The sequence below is a fragment of the Periplaneta americana genome, chromosome 7 (assembly GCF_040183065.1).
Source record: "Periplaneta americana isolate PAMFEO1 chromosome 7, P.americana_PAMFEO1_priV1, whole genome shotgun sequence".
NCBI classification, from domain to species: Eukaryota; Metazoa; Arthropoda; class Insecta; order Blattodea; family Blattidae; genus Periplaneta; species Periplaneta americana.
In genome coordinates, this window is record NC_091123.1 from 72716663 (window position 1) to 72734418 (window position 17756).

The window sequence follows — 17756 nt, forward strand, 5'->3', positions numbered from 1 at the left end:
GAAGTAGTTCTAACAAGTTTTGCTTTTTTACTTAAAAGTGCAGAACTTCCCCTTTCTCTAGAAGTCATGGACTTCAAAAAGTTAGTCGCGTGGACACTGTCGCGTACACCAGACAAAGCGGTCGCACATAACCAAGGTGAATTCAACCGCAAAGTTTATTGTAGATCAAAGGACAGATGTTCGACTTGTTTTTGTGTGGGCAGAAAGCAGCCTTTGTATAGACATGTCTTTTGCAGGAATTTCCTTCCGGTATGCAATAAAACACTGCAGAAATTTGCGTCACACCACTAGAAAACAATTATTACTTCCTTGAGGGCCCAACGTAAGCGCACTCTGCGTGTGACCTTGGCAGGCCTTGTTCCGCCATGTTGATGATCGCTTCGTGTGTCCAGTAGAGGCCAGTGTAGCAGTGACCGTGGTAGCGGCTAGGATGGTGCTGTGTCTGTGTGTATCGTTACCTTGGCAACGGAACATCGCACAGATTTTAAACAGGTAAGTTTTGTTACTTATTATAGAGTTGTATAATGAACATCTTTGTGAAAAAAAATATGAGAAACTGATTTTATACCAACGAATTGTTGTTATTTCATACGAAATCGTCTAGCAATGACTCTGAAATGTATTTAAAATTTAATTGAAACATGAAATAATATTTCAAGGGTTACAGATACGAGAAGATTTGCTAGTCCGGCAAGTAACTAAACGAGTAAGAATAATTGCGAAATATCGACTTAATAAATGAAAATATGCTTAACGAATTATTTTCAGAATTTGTTCAGAGTTTTATAAACGCCCCACATAAAGCATGTTAATGAAATAAACATTTATTAATTTGGGACCGTATACCACCAAAAAGGAGGATAATTTATCACAAATTTGACAATATAAAGCTCATTTATTGCTTTCAGTACCGCTAGGGCTATTTGTACTAATAGCCTACTGTTACCATTACTACTACAACCGCTGAATTTATTTTTCTGAGTTGCATTAAATGGTTACGGGAACAATGTCCTACTGTTTCTAACAATTTTATATTGGACTTTAAAAATTTCTGATAAAATATAAAATAAAAAATCTCGTAGATTAAAACTAACCTTAATCTTCGAATAAAATGGGGCGATGATAAAAGAAATACTTGTTTGTGGCTGTTAGAAATGATTAAACCTACTTGAGTGACACAGATCAGTCTATTCTAGATCTTGTCTTCCAAACTGCGTTTCCACCGGTGTATACAGAACGTGTCTGCTAGTAGAAAATGCGTACTACAGTGTACACGATAAATTCGTCGTTAAGCTTTAGTTGCAAGTATTTAATTTACATTAGGCTGCAGAAAGTATGAAATGTCTTCTTGTATGGCACTGGAATTGGTTTAACTCCATAAGGGACGCTCGAAACAATGCGACAGTCTAGTAGGCTTAAATTCTCATTTTCTTCATATATTATTATTATTATTATTATTATTATTATTATTATTATTATTATTATTATTATTATTATTTTATGCTTAATTTTAGTAGGGGTGAGTATATAAATTCTTGTAGCAAAGATATAAGAGCGGATTTGGCGTGGCTAAGATTTGATGCATGGAAGGGTCATAAAATTTCCACCGAAATAGGAGACAGAATCTATCCATTATATGTGGAAAAGGAATCATGGGAGCTCATTCTAAAACACTGTAAAGAAACAGAGAATTTCCGAAGAAAATATCCACCACCCTCGATACTAGGACGGATTAGAGATTCGCTTGCATTTCTTGACCTCATGGAGAATAGAGAATAGGAACAAATGACTGGATTGTTCTTCTTCAAAGTGAGATAGATTAGAACATCAGCTGTTGAAGTTTATTATCCGAACTGACAAAGGGATAAGCTAAATATTGAATTATACATTTTTATGTCTATAATAAGTTAAGGTAGGATATATTATACAGAGTGTAAGGGGTATAAGTACCGTTCTTTTGACAGTCGTCGAGGACGGTCTACAGGATCAAAAAATGTCCATACAACATAGGAACGAAACTTCATAGTTTTCCCAGAAAAAAACATTTCTTCTCTTATTTTATTCTCGTTATACTGCTTATATCGTTAGTAAAATTACGAAAATAATTACATCAGTAGGTATATCTAGCAAAGAGTTAATATTAATTTAAATAAATATTTGTGTATTCTATTACGTTTTCGTGAAATTAAATAAAAATGCATGCTTAAATTTGCATATATTTTGGCGTGAGAGACATGGCAAAGTTCAGCAGGCATTATTCCGCACAGACGTAAGTACAAGTCAGCTGAGTTCAAGCTCCCTGTCCATAGCTCTACTGCCGAGCTGATGACACTTCAGTACAGGGTATTCGATAAAAGAAACTTACAATATCATTCACAGTTTAGGAATATCATATGTTATTAATTTATGGAGAAAGTCATCGTAATTCAAGTGAGGCAAGAAGGATGTACCGTCAACGTTTTCCACAAAGTTGGTTACCTAATCGTCGAACTTTTGTAGCAGTTTCTCAAGGATTATTATAAACCAGAAGTCTCTTACCTCGTTTCGAAAATCACACAACTAGAAATTTGTTTAAAGATGACACTGCTTTACGGAAGCGGGAGAGATTAAAATGTTGCATTAGAAAAAAAAAGTGTGTGTGATTTTGTGCAGAAAACCATTATTGTTTATTTTTTAGACATACAATTAAAAATGAAGCAATATTGTCATATAAAATGTAAATTTACCATAATGTTCTATTAATGAGATTGAAAGTTTGTATTTGCTGCTCGTGTTATGTAAACATAAGTATTGTCATGGTCCGCTCCTGCATTAGAACAAAGCGTCTGTTTTGTGCCGGTATGGCTGCACCCGCTTGATCTGTACTTTGTAATTCTAAACCCCCTCCTCCCTGCTTGAGCTGTACTGTATACTTCTAAACCCACTCCTCTCCATCCAGCAACGTTGTAAAACGTCTAATATTGTAAAATTTAATAATTAGTCAAATATTGCAATTGTAAGGACATTTTTTCTTCCTTATGACATGAATAATTATCAGTTAAAATAATGGCACTTATACCCCTTACACCCTGTATAGGTCAACTTGAATATTAATGTGTTTTTTTATAGAGAGTGGTTGGATTGTAATCATAGATTACTTCTTTCCGAGAATAATAGCTCACAGATTGCGAATCCTTTGTGTAAAGGCGATGCATTAAATCAGGCAGGGCATCGGGAGCGGATACAGACTCTAAACGGGGACGCTTAATATCCATCAGGTACGGCATCAACTCTGCGCGGTGCTCGGCGGGGAAGAAAGGGGTTGAAGAGAAATCGTATGTCTCCCCGTGAGAGAGTAGAATCCGCTCTTGCTGCCCAGCCCTGCATTAGTCAGACATTAGAACAGGGTTCAGAGCCATAGTGGGCCAAACGCCATTTATTAAAAACGGAGAAAGCAAGGGTTAAACTTACGTGAATGCCATAGTTTAATGAACATTGACATATCATTTAGTTTGAATGTGTATACTTTATATTATTTGATATAAGTTTCCATTGGATTATGGTAATAACTTCATTTTAACCCTTGTTTTCTACGGTTTTAGTAAATGGCGCTTGGCCCACTATGGTTCTGAACCCTTCAATTGGTATGGAGGGCTCATCAGCTGTTGTGTAATGGTCACTGATGCAATGTCGCATCTCTCGCTACAACGTTATGCAAAGGTGTCAGATGCATAGTTACAACGGCTTGGGTATACATTAGCTGAATTTTAATTTGATATTAAAACCCCGTAGGTTCAGCGTGTACACTGTAGCTGATATTAAGTGATCATCTCATTTGTCAGTTTATTCTTTAAACAAAAATTGAATTCGGCGTTGCTAAGGCGGTCGCACTTTTTCTTGCCGTTCAGGAGTTGCACCCATAGGTGGGTTCGATTCCCGCTTTATCTGAATATTTGGTTTAGTTTTATCCGAGGATTTCCTCAACTGTAATGCGAATGTCAAGTAATTCATGGCGAGTCCTCGATCTCACCTCGCCAAATAACATCTCGTTATCACCAATTGAACCGGCGCTTACCTAGTTCATTCATTAATTCATTCAGTCTTCAGCCCAAGGGCAGGTCTTTCACCGCAAACCTAGCTTTCTCCAGTCTTTCCTATTTTCTGCCTTCCTCTTTGTCTCCTCATATGATCCATATATCTTAATGTCGTCTATCATCTGATATCTCCTTCTACCCCGAATTATTTTCCCGTTCACCATTCCTTCCAATGCATCCTTCAGTAGACAGTTTCTTCTCAGCCAGTGACCCAACCAATTCCTTTTCCTCTCCCTGATCAGTTTCAGCATCATTCTTTCTTCACCCCTCTTTCCAACACACATTCATTTCTTATTCTGTCTGTCCACTTCACATGTTACATTCTTCTCCATATCCACATTTCAAATGCTTCTATACACTTCTCTTCACTTCGTCGTAATGTCCACGTTTCTGCCCTATACAATGCCACACTTCACACAAAACACTTCACTAGTCTCTTCCTTAGTTCTTTTTCCAGAGGTTCGCAGAAGATGCTCCTTTTTCTATTATAAAGCTTCCTTGGTCATTGCTATCCTTTTGACTTCCTGGCAGCAGCATATGTTACTGCTTATAATACACCCCAAGTATCTGAAGCTGTCCACTTACTCTACTGCCTCATTTATAATTCGCAAGTTTACCTTCTTTATTTTTCTTCCTTTGACCATAGTCTTCGTCTTATTTGAATTTATCTTCATCCCATACTGCTCACAACTGTCACTTAGCTCCAGTAGCATAACCCTTAGTGTCATTTCCTCTTCTGCTAACAACGCCATATCATCAGCAAATCTTATGCACTTTATTTGTCCTCCTACTATCACTCCTCCCATGTTCTGAAAACAGTTCTTTACTAAATTCTCCACGTATATTTTGAATAGAGTAGGTGATAAAGGACATCCTTGACGCACTTCTCTCCCAATTTCACTTTCTTCTGACATTTCTTCTCCTATCCTGACTTTGTCCAGGGGTGGACAAATTATTAGACTAAAACGTTTTTCTTTGAAACGTAATAAAATTCATCATGTCAATCGTCAGTATAATTCACAGAGTCTATTCATACATAGTGTTCTGCCCAAGGGCAGGTCTTTCACTGCAAACCCAGCATTGTCCAGTCTTTCCTATTTTCTGCCTTCCTCTTTGTCTCCGCATATGACCCATATAGAGTCTATATTGTTGTAAATATGATTGTTACATCTTCTGGTATATTCTTCCACGAGTTGGATATGTTAGAAGATATTCAACAGTCAGTTCTCCCATGGCTTGCAAAAAAGGCTGGATATGAACCAAATTGAAAATATGTGGTCTATACTGAAGAAGAAACTGAACAAAAAAGAAGCTTGTAACAAAACTTGGACTCATTGAAGCACTGTCTGATATTTGGCTAAATGATTCTGATATTCAGTATGTGTCATACCTTGGTTCCCAGCATCCCCAACAAAATCAGTGTGTTAATGAAGAATAAGGGAATGTTCACAAAATATTAGTAACCTCAAGACTCAATTTTCTGTTCATTATTTCTGTGAAAAATATATTTTTGTTCATTATTTCTGCCGATGAATACCACTTTGTTGCACATGTAATCACTTTAGTCTAATAATTTGATCACCTTTGTAGTTGTTACAGCATCATTAAGTGACCGTTTAAAAAATAAAAGATAATGAAGATAATCTTCTGGCGATTCTTGAAGTGGAGGATCATTGTGTCTTTTATTTCAAATAAAGAACTCTTGGCTTTTTTTTTACTAAAGATTGTTGTTTTAACTAGCTAGATATACTTTGTGGGAGTACAGGAGGTTAGATGGGAACGGCATAATACAAATAGGACATTACTTGTTGTATTATGGGGAAGGAAACGATAATCACCAATAAGGAACAGGATTCTTTATTCATAAAAGAATAAAATCATTAGTAAAAATGGTCGAATTTATCAGTGATAGGTTATCGCATTTGGTACTTAAGGGTAGTTGGTGCGATATCGTAGTTATAAATGCTCACGCTCCTACAGAAAAGAAAGACGACCATATAAAGGATAGCTTCTATGAGGAATTGGAACAGACTTTTGATCAGTTACCTAGATACCACATGAAAATTTTATTGGGGGATTTCAATGCTAAAGTAGGACGGGAGGATATTTTTAAACAGACTATTGGAAAAGAGAGCCTACACGTAACTAGTAATGACAATGGAGTTAGGTTAGTCAACTTTGTCACATCAAAAAATTTAATTTTCAGTGGATTTCAGGGAGGTGGGATATGATGATAGAAACTGGATTAATCTTGCTCAAGATAGGGACCAATGGCGGGTTTATGTGAGGGCGGCAATGAACCTCAGGGTTCCTTAAAATCCAGTAAATAAGTAAGTAAGTAAGTAAAGACTGTTGTTTCATGCACACAGTTCTCAGGCAAATTGATTCATAGGTATTCATTATGATCGAAATCCAGCCATAAGTTCAGAATAAATCACAGTACACAGTCAGATGGACCGACGGACAGAGACATCCCAATACTATTTTTCCCATATCAGGAATGCAGGGAATTTGCATTTCCACCAAAATCTCAAAATGTATACTTTCTCTAATGAGAACGTAAAATCACAATCATTTGCCAGTAACGTCACTCTTGGTGGAATAATGGGGTAAATGTGTCATCGGTCGTTACTGTGGAGGCTTACAACCTGTTTTTAAACAATTACGACTGGTAATCCCAAGATAAAGACGTGATCTGTTAACTTCTGGTGTCGTCCTATATTGCATAACACACACCTTCACAACTCACACTGCATTCTTGATTTGCTTCCACGTTTCAAGCTGGACTCGTTTGACTGGCTGTCTGTGCTTTCCACCTATTTTGCACTTCAACCAGTTTCTACTTCTACGATTATGCTCGCAGCGTTTCGTGGACAAGAGAGACAAGAAACAGCGATGAAGAATTAGCCATCATTGTTGGAGACAAGTTTCCTTAAAGAACTTGTACCTCGCCATGAAAAATATTTCAGTTGTCATGGTAATTTACACAGACAGATAGTGATTGTTTGTAAGGCTTGGATATAATAAACCATTCGTTCTACATTTCATTTCTGTTTAATGGACGGCTGTATGTTTTATTTTAAGCAGAACCACTTCTTAGTATTCGGCACGGCAGGTTGTCAACCTCTCGGTAACGAAGTAAAAGAAAAAGTGTTACATTTTAATTGCTTAGACTCTATAATTTTTAACAAATAAACACCGAAACGAAAAGTAAACCACCTTGTAGATAAAGTAATTCCGTAAAAAGAAACATCTTCACAAAACCGGTCGAATCAATTGGATCAGAGTTCCGCAAAATGATGTCCAAATATGATGAGTTGTGATATCATTGAATGCAACCCGCCAAACGCAGGAGAATCGGAGAGGAAGAATGGGCATTTGCTTTAAAGTGACGGTGCATGAAAAAATCACATTCTTCAGATTTTGCTGAACTATTCATAATTTATATGATGTGAGCATTTACGTTGAAAACCCATATGACTTCATTCTAACTGAATATTTACCGTATCATAAGCATCTAATGTCATTATATAATGGCTACTATTATAATGCTTTTCACTCGACTTAGTTCATACCTATCATATTCTTCGTGGCTGCAATATTTTGTCTGGACGCATGTAATATAACACAGAGAGCTTGGAATTGAAAGGGTTACATCAGCTACTTGTTTATAGGTAACTATACTATTAGGTAAAACACGGGAATTTTACTTAAAGAAAGTAAAGAAATAGGTTTGGAAGTAAATTCCGAAAAAAAAACAAAGTATATATGTATGTAAGTATAGATGTTGTGACTGAGGGGTTAGCGAGTCTAACTCTGAACCCAGCGAGCCCAGGTTCGATTTCCGGTCAGGACGAGTTGCCTGGGTGAGGTTTTTTCGTGGTTTTTCCCTCACTCCTATATCAGGTAAATTTATCAGGCGTTTGGAACCCCATTCACCTTCGCTACTTCTTTTCCTCCCCTGTTATCCTTTCATTCATCATCCCGTTACTTCTTCTTCGCTCTACAGGCGACCCTCCGAAGCTGCTGGCTCTCTCGACCGGCCTCCATGGATTGTATTCAAGTGATGATGGATACCTTCTGCAACGGAACCCGGGGCAGACCTTCTCGGGGGAGGACTTCCGCCTCGGACCGTTAAGGTAGCCTTGGGGGGGGGGAGTTGCGGAAGTAGGAGTGGTAAATGGACTCTGTTGGCTGTAGAGACTGGTCGTTAAGAGGGTCAAGTGGTTAGGTCGGTGCGCGTAGAGGATCGGTGGGCACGCAACTCATCCCATATAGGGGGGATGTACAATAGACCTAGGGTCGTAGTGCGTGGGATGTTCCCTCCCACCTAACAAGAAAAGATATTGAACATGTAATAATTTCAGCTGCGTGAACATATTAAAATTGCAGAATTTATCAACCAAAAACATTAGAAGACATTCTGGTCTACCGCTGTAGAGTAACGGTTAGCATGTCTGATCGTGAAACGAGCGGACCCGGGTTCAAATCCAGGTTGGGACAAGTTACCTGGTTGAAGATTTTTCCTACTAACTAAAAAAAAATATATTTTATGAAACTTTAATGGTGAATAACACAAAAAAAAATAGTTTTAAATTTACCTCAGTTTGATTGTTATATTTCTCTGAAAATCTATCATCTATTAACAGTGAGAAATTATTTTCTGCAACATTATAAAAAAGCTTGACAGTCCAGTTTTGAATTTGTACAAAGTTATAATTCTGATTTCATTGAAACAATGGGGCATCTGTTTCTGCTGTATGACTAATTGTGGTTCATTGTGAACTTAAGAGGGATTATTCCACGTGGGCACAAGCAAATTGTACACATAATTTCCACTTCTTTAAATAAACTTTTTCAAGAGATACTACGAACCCAACCACGAGTGCGTGTGCGAACTATGTCGGAAGCCGTGTGGACGATATCACGTTGAAAACTGCCGCGAAAGGAAAACCTCACTCACAAACTTCTGAAAAGGCTAAACTACAAATCCTATGCACATTGTGCGCGTTCCATTTCATTCATAAATAAACTTGTTTTTTAATGGAGGTTCCTCATCATCAGAATTTCGCTTTTCTAAATATTTAGACAGCATATTTAAAACACCATTTATTACTTAGACCACACAACAGTAACACAAAGACACATTTCCAATCAAACTGAATATCCGGATTTCTGCTTTCTTATGATGTCATTGTTGATTATCGATTAGTGATCGATCATGATCGAATGATTACTTGTACCACAGAGAATGCTGTCAAACTTGCATGTCTTTTTCCTGCAATCAAGAATCAAAATTTTTCCTGAAGTAGAAGTGGTGTTTGGTGGTTTAATGACTTAGTGATACAACAGAAAAATTGGTACCCTGTGGTGTAATTTAAAAATGTTATTTCATAGCTCAGTTTTTTATTTTGAAATTTGAGGCTAAGTTTGTAGAAAAGTAAAAAGACTAGAATATTTTGTAATTTAAGCATCCTAAAATCATTTTTCAGTGGATTTATTATACATAAAAGAAAACCTGCTTCAGATGATAGGCCTATATGCAGATATCAGCATTCAGATTGTTTGCACTGTATATCCAAAAAAATTCCTTATTAATAATGATGTGCGTCTGGAAAAAAGTTAAATTTTGGCTCCATAAAGTCAGGAGCACCACTGTAAATTCATAACTGTACATTTTATAAATATCTGAATAGAAGGAAAACATGATTTTATATTGTAAACAAGTAGGATAAAATAAAACAACCAGAAAACGAGAGAAGTAACTTGTATGGAAGATGAGGAAAAAAGGGCATGTCTTGATGATACAGTTTTAAACACTGTTTGTTATTAACGGAGAAATAAATAAAACACATAACAGAGAATTCTGTTGGCTTAAAAATTAGTATCATCATACAGTTTTAAACATTATGTTTCAAACGTTTTAATCAACGGATATTGTTTTAAATAATTTAGAACACTTTTTTTAAACGTTTTGTTTTAAACATACTAACCCTATATACATACCAACTACTACAACCCAAATTACTGAAGTTGAATGAATACTTGATTTAATTTATTTTTATTATTAAATGTTATGATGCTTCATCTAGATTTTTGCTCCCCTCTGAAACCATTCACGTCATGTTAAAATCCTTTGTACACACACACACACAATGTGATCTCAGCCGTGTCACTTTCTTGTGTTTCAGTAACGTTTCTGTTCTTCAAAAGAACACCTTTTACGAGTATAATATTGTAATGTCAAGAACTTTTAATAATTCTTCTCAAGTGGAGCAAATTTCATAGTTATTGTAGATATTTTATGTTTATTTGTTAAATTTTACGCATGCCAATGACAAATTTTACTCCTATTCTCAAGAACTTTTGAAGAGTAACTAATTTGCAGATTCTGTTCTTCTTTGACCATACTTTATATAAGCCCGTGCATGTACTGAAACTTCGTTATGAAAGTTTAGAGTTAAATTTAAGTAATTTTAAACTCTAAAACGTCTTTGTAAATAGCTGAAAGTGAGCAAACTATATGTATAACTCGACCGAGGAGAGTGGAGACGCGGGCGATTACGCTATACGAACACAGAAGTACAAGTGGTGCTCCAGGCTGCAGGACTCCACTGGCCTTGGTCGAGTAATACAGTCTATGAAGCAGATGTTACCATAAAAATGCCTCTTTTTTGTTTGCTGTTGGTGACCGTTATAATGGCTAGGTAGCGATGTACGAGTACAGGGCAGTGTAATGCATGTAGGTCTATGCTATCCTCAGACGCGATGGCGTTTAACTACGTGTGAACAGTCCTCAAGTTTTCTGACACGTGCCAGCTGCAGATGGATTACGAACCAGGAGCGAGTGGCCATGATTTAGTTCAAGGTGTGAAACTACCTTTCACTGCATTATGAATAATGGAACTTTGCCAAAGTCAAATCATCGAATGCTTCGCATATGACATCATTAATAAATCTACTGTCTTAAGATTGATCTGTAAAATGCACATGATTAGTTCTCACCGAGGGATTCGGACTTTGAATATGGCAGATAGTATATGTAGTGAAAAACGGATTGTAAGGCACCTTTTCCCTTGGCTACTTTGACCTTTCTTGCCGTTATATCATATTTCATGCTACAATTTTGTGGACTATGGTTACTTTGAACAACAATGATATAGTTGGTGGCCCTTTTTCCAAACCTGCCTTCAATATATTCTCTTCCAGCTTCAATGTTCTTCTACCGGAGTTACAGTAGGAAACAGAAAGTCGAAATCAATGCAACTATGAAATCTACCTCGACATGGGGAACTAACAATAATGGAATTCCTCAAGGATCAATATTAGGTCTTCTACTTTTTCTAGTGTTCATAAATGATCTTGTCCTCTTACTAAAAGATGTTGTGTGTATATGACACGAGTATAGTAATTACAGCCAATAATTCCAACACATCCCAATCTTCAAGAGAGGCATTTCCCCTTAAAACATGTGATTGGTTCTCAGTTAGTAAATTAGTATTAAATTATAACAAAAACTAACATAAGACAATTTAAATCCTGCCAAAATTCAACCTCGTAAATTTCAAGCCCAATAATTAACAACAGATCACTAATAGAAACAACAATAACCAAGTTTCTTGGCTTAAAAAACGATAATGTGTTAAATCATATTAAAGAAATCACCCCCAGACTAAATTCAGTATTTTACAATTCATTTTAATATATCAATATGCCTGGTAAATTATTAATAAGTATTTAATGAATTTCAATCTTAAGGCATATAAACTTGCAAATGTTTATTTGCTATTTAATAACAATATATGAACGTTTTCGCCGTTTAGGGCATCTTCAGATATAACAAAACGCTCCGAACTATAAATTAAGTAAATTCTTAGACAAATGGCTAAAACAAACATTACAATTAAAAAATCAATACACCATTAAAAATACAAAGCATTTAATAGACAATTTGAATAAAGTAAAAATCAGCAATGAATCAAAATTGATGTCTTTAGATATAGAGAATTTGTATACAAATATCCCAATTCAAGAAACCATACTTATCGTTAAAGAAAAATTACAAAATTTACAAATAGCAGAAAATATAATTCAGCAAATAACACGATTGTTAAACACAGTTACATCTCAAAATTACTTCATCTTTAATCAGAAAATATATAAACAAAATATTGGCCTAGCTATGGGCAACCCTTTATCAGGAGCTCTTACCGAAATCTTTTTACAAAACATAGAGGATAACAAAATCAATGAATTTCTAAATAAACATAACATTAAATCTTACTATAGATATGTAGATGATACAATCATAATTTATGAGAACACTACAATAGACAATTCCATTCTTGATTCATTTAATAAACTACATAAAAATCTAAAATTTACAGTTGAACATGAAACAAACAACTCGATTCCATTTTTAGATTTAAAAATAATAAAGCATAAATTTGAATTGAAATACGATATCTATAGAAAACCAACACACACAACACGTAGTATACCCGCAGATTCAATACATCCCCAAAACCAAAAACAAAGTATGTTTAATTACCTAATAAATAGATTAACACAAATACCATTATCCAAAAATAAATATAAAAAAGAAGTACAAAGAATTTTAGACATTGCAAATGATAATGGATACAGTAAAACCCTTATTCGAAAATTAATTCGGAAAAAAGAAAACAATAGACAACGACAGACAAACACTACCTTAACAAAAACAAACAATAATAAATCAAAATTTTGGTCAACACTCACTTACAATAAATACATATCTAACAAATTAAAAAACTTCTTTAATAAAGAAAACATAAACATAGCATTCAAAACAAATAATAAGTTAAACAATAAGATCCATAACACAATAAATCCTATAGATAAATTAAATAGTAAAGGCATATATATGCTTAAATGTCACACATGCAATAAGAAATACATAGGCCAAACTAAACGCAATATAAAAACAAGATATAAGGAACATGTCAACGATTTCAAAAATAATAGAGAAAAATCAAAATATGCAACACACTTAATTAATACTGGACATGAATTAGGTCATCACCAGAACACATTAAGTATCCCAAAAACATACAATGACAATAAATTCATAAATGCAGCAGAAGAATTCTTCATTGCCTACTACCATAATAAAGATCAAAATATAATCAACGAAAATTTATTAAACTTTAAAAATCCACTGTATGCAATTTAAAACAGACCTATTCACATTGATCTTGATACGCCATTCAAACAGTTCCTTTCATATTCTTGCGCCGCTACATGCCTCAATACAGACGATTATCTAGGCCTCAGTTCTCTTAAAACCTCCAACACACCAACACCAGTACATACAAATGTAAGTATTCGAATGCCGTCAAAATTCATTAAAACAATTATATCCCCATATCAAAATTGAAAGTAAATTAATAGTTAATATTCTTTCAGTTATAGAGCTTCTTCATTTATATACTTCAATAAACCTGAGAACACGTAATAGGATGTCATCACATCGGAGTAGCCATTTCAAAGTCAATGACCTCTAAGTAAGTAATCTTATAATAATTATTACTGCTGCCGTAAAATCTTTTACATATATTTGGTATTATAGCCCATCTAATTATTACTAATTATTACGAATTATAATATTGATCTTTCTATTAATTTTCAATGAATGATTAAAAGTCATACCTAACTCATGATTTATCTATTACGAAATTTATCGTATATTCCACTACATTCACAATCAACGAGCATTTATTCAATATCTCAACTAATTACACCCAACAGTAATTCTTTAACACAAACAACATTTTTAACAAGTAATCTTATAATAATAGTTATCTGCGTCTCTATATAATAACTTGTCTATATTTTGCATTTATTATTATCTCTTAATCTCTATTTTCAGGTGAAACAATTACAAAACATACAACATCAACTACGAAAACTATCTTGAACTTACGACAATTCTCAGCCATGATTACTCTAAATATTTTATTATCTTCATTATAAAATTTAAATTTTAACATTGACTAATTTAATCACTGTATGTCAATTGTAAAGTAGTCATCAACGTCAAACAACATTCATTCAAATGCCAACGGCCTCTCTAAGTGAAATAATTACAATACACACGAACTTTAACTAAGCATCCTATCTTGTAACTTACGACAACTTTCAGCCATGATTACTTTAAATATTTTATTATCATCATTGTAAATTTTAAAAATAACATCATTGACAAATTTTAAACATTGCATATTAATTGTAACATGAGCTATATGTATAAAATAAAACATTCGTCCAGTCTAAATTCAAATTCAAAGATTATCTCAATATTCATCCTGTATCATGTTATATCTACATAAAGCTCATGAATTTCATGTATCACATATATTGTTCTCTATTCTCCTTGTTATTTGCATAATATACTATTATAGGTCCAGATAACATGTTTTGTTATATCTGAAGATGCCCTAAACGGCGAAAACGTTCATATATTGTTATTAAATAGCAAATAAACATTTGCAAGTTTATATGCCTTAAGATTGAAATTCATTAAATACTTATTAATAAATTCAGTATGTTTTGCTATTAGATTTATGCAAGAGATAGTAAATATCAATACCTTAAAAATAATATACTTTGCATACTTCCACTCGGTAATGAGTTTTGGAAAAATATTCTGGGAAAATTCTACAGACAGTAACAGTACATTCCTATTACAAAAAAGAATAATTAGAATAATAGTAGGTGCCAAATCTAGGAAATCGTGTAAGATGATTTAAAAAAACTATAAACAATGCCCATGGCTTTTTCAGTATACTTTTTTTAATTAATAAACTTCCTCATATGTAATCACGGAAACTTTGTAACTAATTCAATAGTTCATAGCATAAATACGCGTAAAAACGACTTTCATACTCCATCGGCAAGTCTATCGTGTTAACAAAAAGGAGTGCGTTATGTGTCAGTAAAAATGTTTAATAGTCTCTCTATGGACATAAAAAATCAAATTCAAAACACAAGATTATTTAGGGCCAAATTAAATAAGTACCTAATTTCTCACGTCTTTTATTCTGTAAGTGAATTTATGACATTCAACAACGCTTCATGAATATTTCTGTCTTGTATTAAGTATTGATACTAAACCTTTGTGTTGTATTGATAGACTATATTGTAAAACTCTTCTGTATATATTTCAACTAGCTTGTGATTATGATTAAAACTTTATAGACTATTAAGATTTTTTTTTGACATATTCCTCTGTGAAACGATGTACGAATACCATGTAATGCAAATATATACAATACAATAAGATTTTGATGGAAACTGTACTGAACATTATTTTTATTCGAAATCTACCATTGTGAATACCAGTGACGTACTTAAGGTATCATATGCCAATCTTCAAAACAGTAGTCTATCTTCTAACTGAAATACACTTCTGCCAAGGTTGGCACAATTCTTGACAAACAGTCGAAAACATATTTTTCTAAAGCTGCTCCTGTGTACCTAAATGACATTATTCATGTCCATCTTCAAGTTAATTTCTGGAAGACGTTATTTCAAATCGATCGAAGGAAATACTTTGCAGATTTTGTCGTGTTGACGAAAATGTACAATAGACTGTTTCTGCTGTCCGTGAAATATTCGTATCACTTAAATATTGCATTACGGTCTATTGTTTTTCCTCATAAATGTATTGTAATATGACAGTCTAGTATATACAGTCACGAAGCTCAATACGTGGTAAATATGCATCCATAGATAGTTGCTAACCACTAAGATCGCTACTATCGCCTCATTACAGACGATGCGAAATAATACCTGCACAGTCTATTGTTCCTAGTACCCTCATAAACTCAAGCTTCGTGACTGTATATACTAGACTGTGGTAATATCCTCTCAGTTTGTGGTAAAGTTTTTCGTAACATTTTATAAAATTAGATAGCAGTACGCTATTCAGATGCTCGCATAATGAACTCAAAAATATTCTACCACTGTAGCACAATTCACTTAATCCAACATTTCCATAAAAAGATGTTTTCAGGCTTTTACTGTGAATGCGATCAACTGATCAGAAATAAACTTTTGAGCATTTCACGTATTCTGGAACTTGACATTTCCAACGTTTAGAAACTGCATACAGGGTCCATCATGAGGACAGATAGGTAAGGAAATCACTATTTTATGTGTATTTGTTTCAGTATTGCATATATACCTAGAAAGTTATTGAACCGATCACATTCGTAAAAGATAGTCATATATCTTGGCGGAATACATACTGTATACGTAACAAATTGCAAATATAATTACTCAGAGAATATCCAGTTATAATTACTCACGTGTGCCATAGTTCTGAAGGTAGCCTATCAGTCCAAACGTGAGCTGCTTGCATATCGGATTATTTCTGACAATTCTTTAAGGATTCGTTCAGGAAGCACAATACACTTGTTTACGACCTCTATACGGCCTTCAAATCTTATTCCCGAGCCTTGTAGTAGGCCTATATAAAGTACAAGCATTGCAGGTGCATGACAGAATAACAACACAACTTCCGGTTTGATTGTCAACAGTTAAATGCAAGGCGTGGAACAATAACACGGGAGGTAAGCACTCACAATTCAAGAACAGTTCTTACATCACGCATTCTAAACTATACATATCGTGTATGTGCGTAATTGTAATTTATTCAACGCATATAGCTGCAGACGACTAATAGCCACCGCCGTAGCTTAGGGTGTTATTCATAGACATTTCGCTAGCCCGGGCTACGAGCGTGCTAAACAGGATTCATATCATATTATATCGCTGACTCTGGTTTATGAATACGAAAAACCTTAGTTCGCTGATCATCCACCGAAAGCCCGCGCTAAGAATGTCTATGAATACGGCCCTTAGAGGTTAGCGATCTTCAGCCGTATTCCGAGACGCGCTCGTCCGTGAATTCGTACCCCACTTGGGCTGATTTCCTAGCTTCCATAGTCTTACCCAGCTGTGAAGTTAACGTTAACTTAACTCATGCTAGTTTGTAGTGCGCTGGCCTTCTGTGCCTGAGGTTGCCGGTTCGATCCCGGCCCAGGTTGATGGCTTAAATGCGGGACAAAATTCCGGCGACGCTGATATAACCTCGGCAGTTGCAAGCATCGTAAAATAAAACATAATTAAGTCCTGCTGAGTCCTCCGACTCATCATTCCAAAATGTAATTAATTTATCAGCAATTACGTCAGGGTTAAATAATACCGCAGGTATTTAGAGTCCCGTTAAATAACACATTTTAAAATTTCACTGTTTCATGCAACTCAAGCGAGTCAGGAAGTTACTAAGTACGTCACAAATAGAAGTAGGGCTCCACATTTTTAATGGGCGTCTAAAAGTATCAATGTTAAATGGCAGTATTATCCAGGTATCAAGGTGATCGATGTGCGCACAAGCGAAACAAAGAAGCAGCAGTCGCAAAATGGCTGCACATATGGACGAGTGTACCATTGTAGAGTGCTTCGTTATGCAATTCTTCTGGACAAAATTTCTGACAGCAAAGGATATTCATAAAGAAGGTCTGCCCTTGTTCCAGTAAGAAGTAAAATAGTTATCTAATCAATAATAAAATCATTGAGCAAATTAAGTCATTTAGCTATTTGGGATGTTTATTCTCTTATGAAAATGAAAATATATTC

At 34.7% G+C, this 17756-nt stretch overlaps 1 protein-coding gene across 1 annotated transcript in view; it reads left to right on the forward strand.

Annotated features, from left to right (window-relative positions):
* The first annotated feature begins 239 nt into the window (after positions 1-239).
* The window catches only part of LOC138703196 (leucine-rich repeat-containing protein 15-like), a 94207-nt gene continuing 76690 nt past the window's right edge, over positions 240-17756 (forward strand). Inside the window, exon 1 of the mRNA XM_069830887.1 lies at positions 240-492. The gene's annotated coding sequence lies outside the window, so the exon portion shown is untranslated. The remainder of the gene's footprint in view (positions 493-17756) is intronic.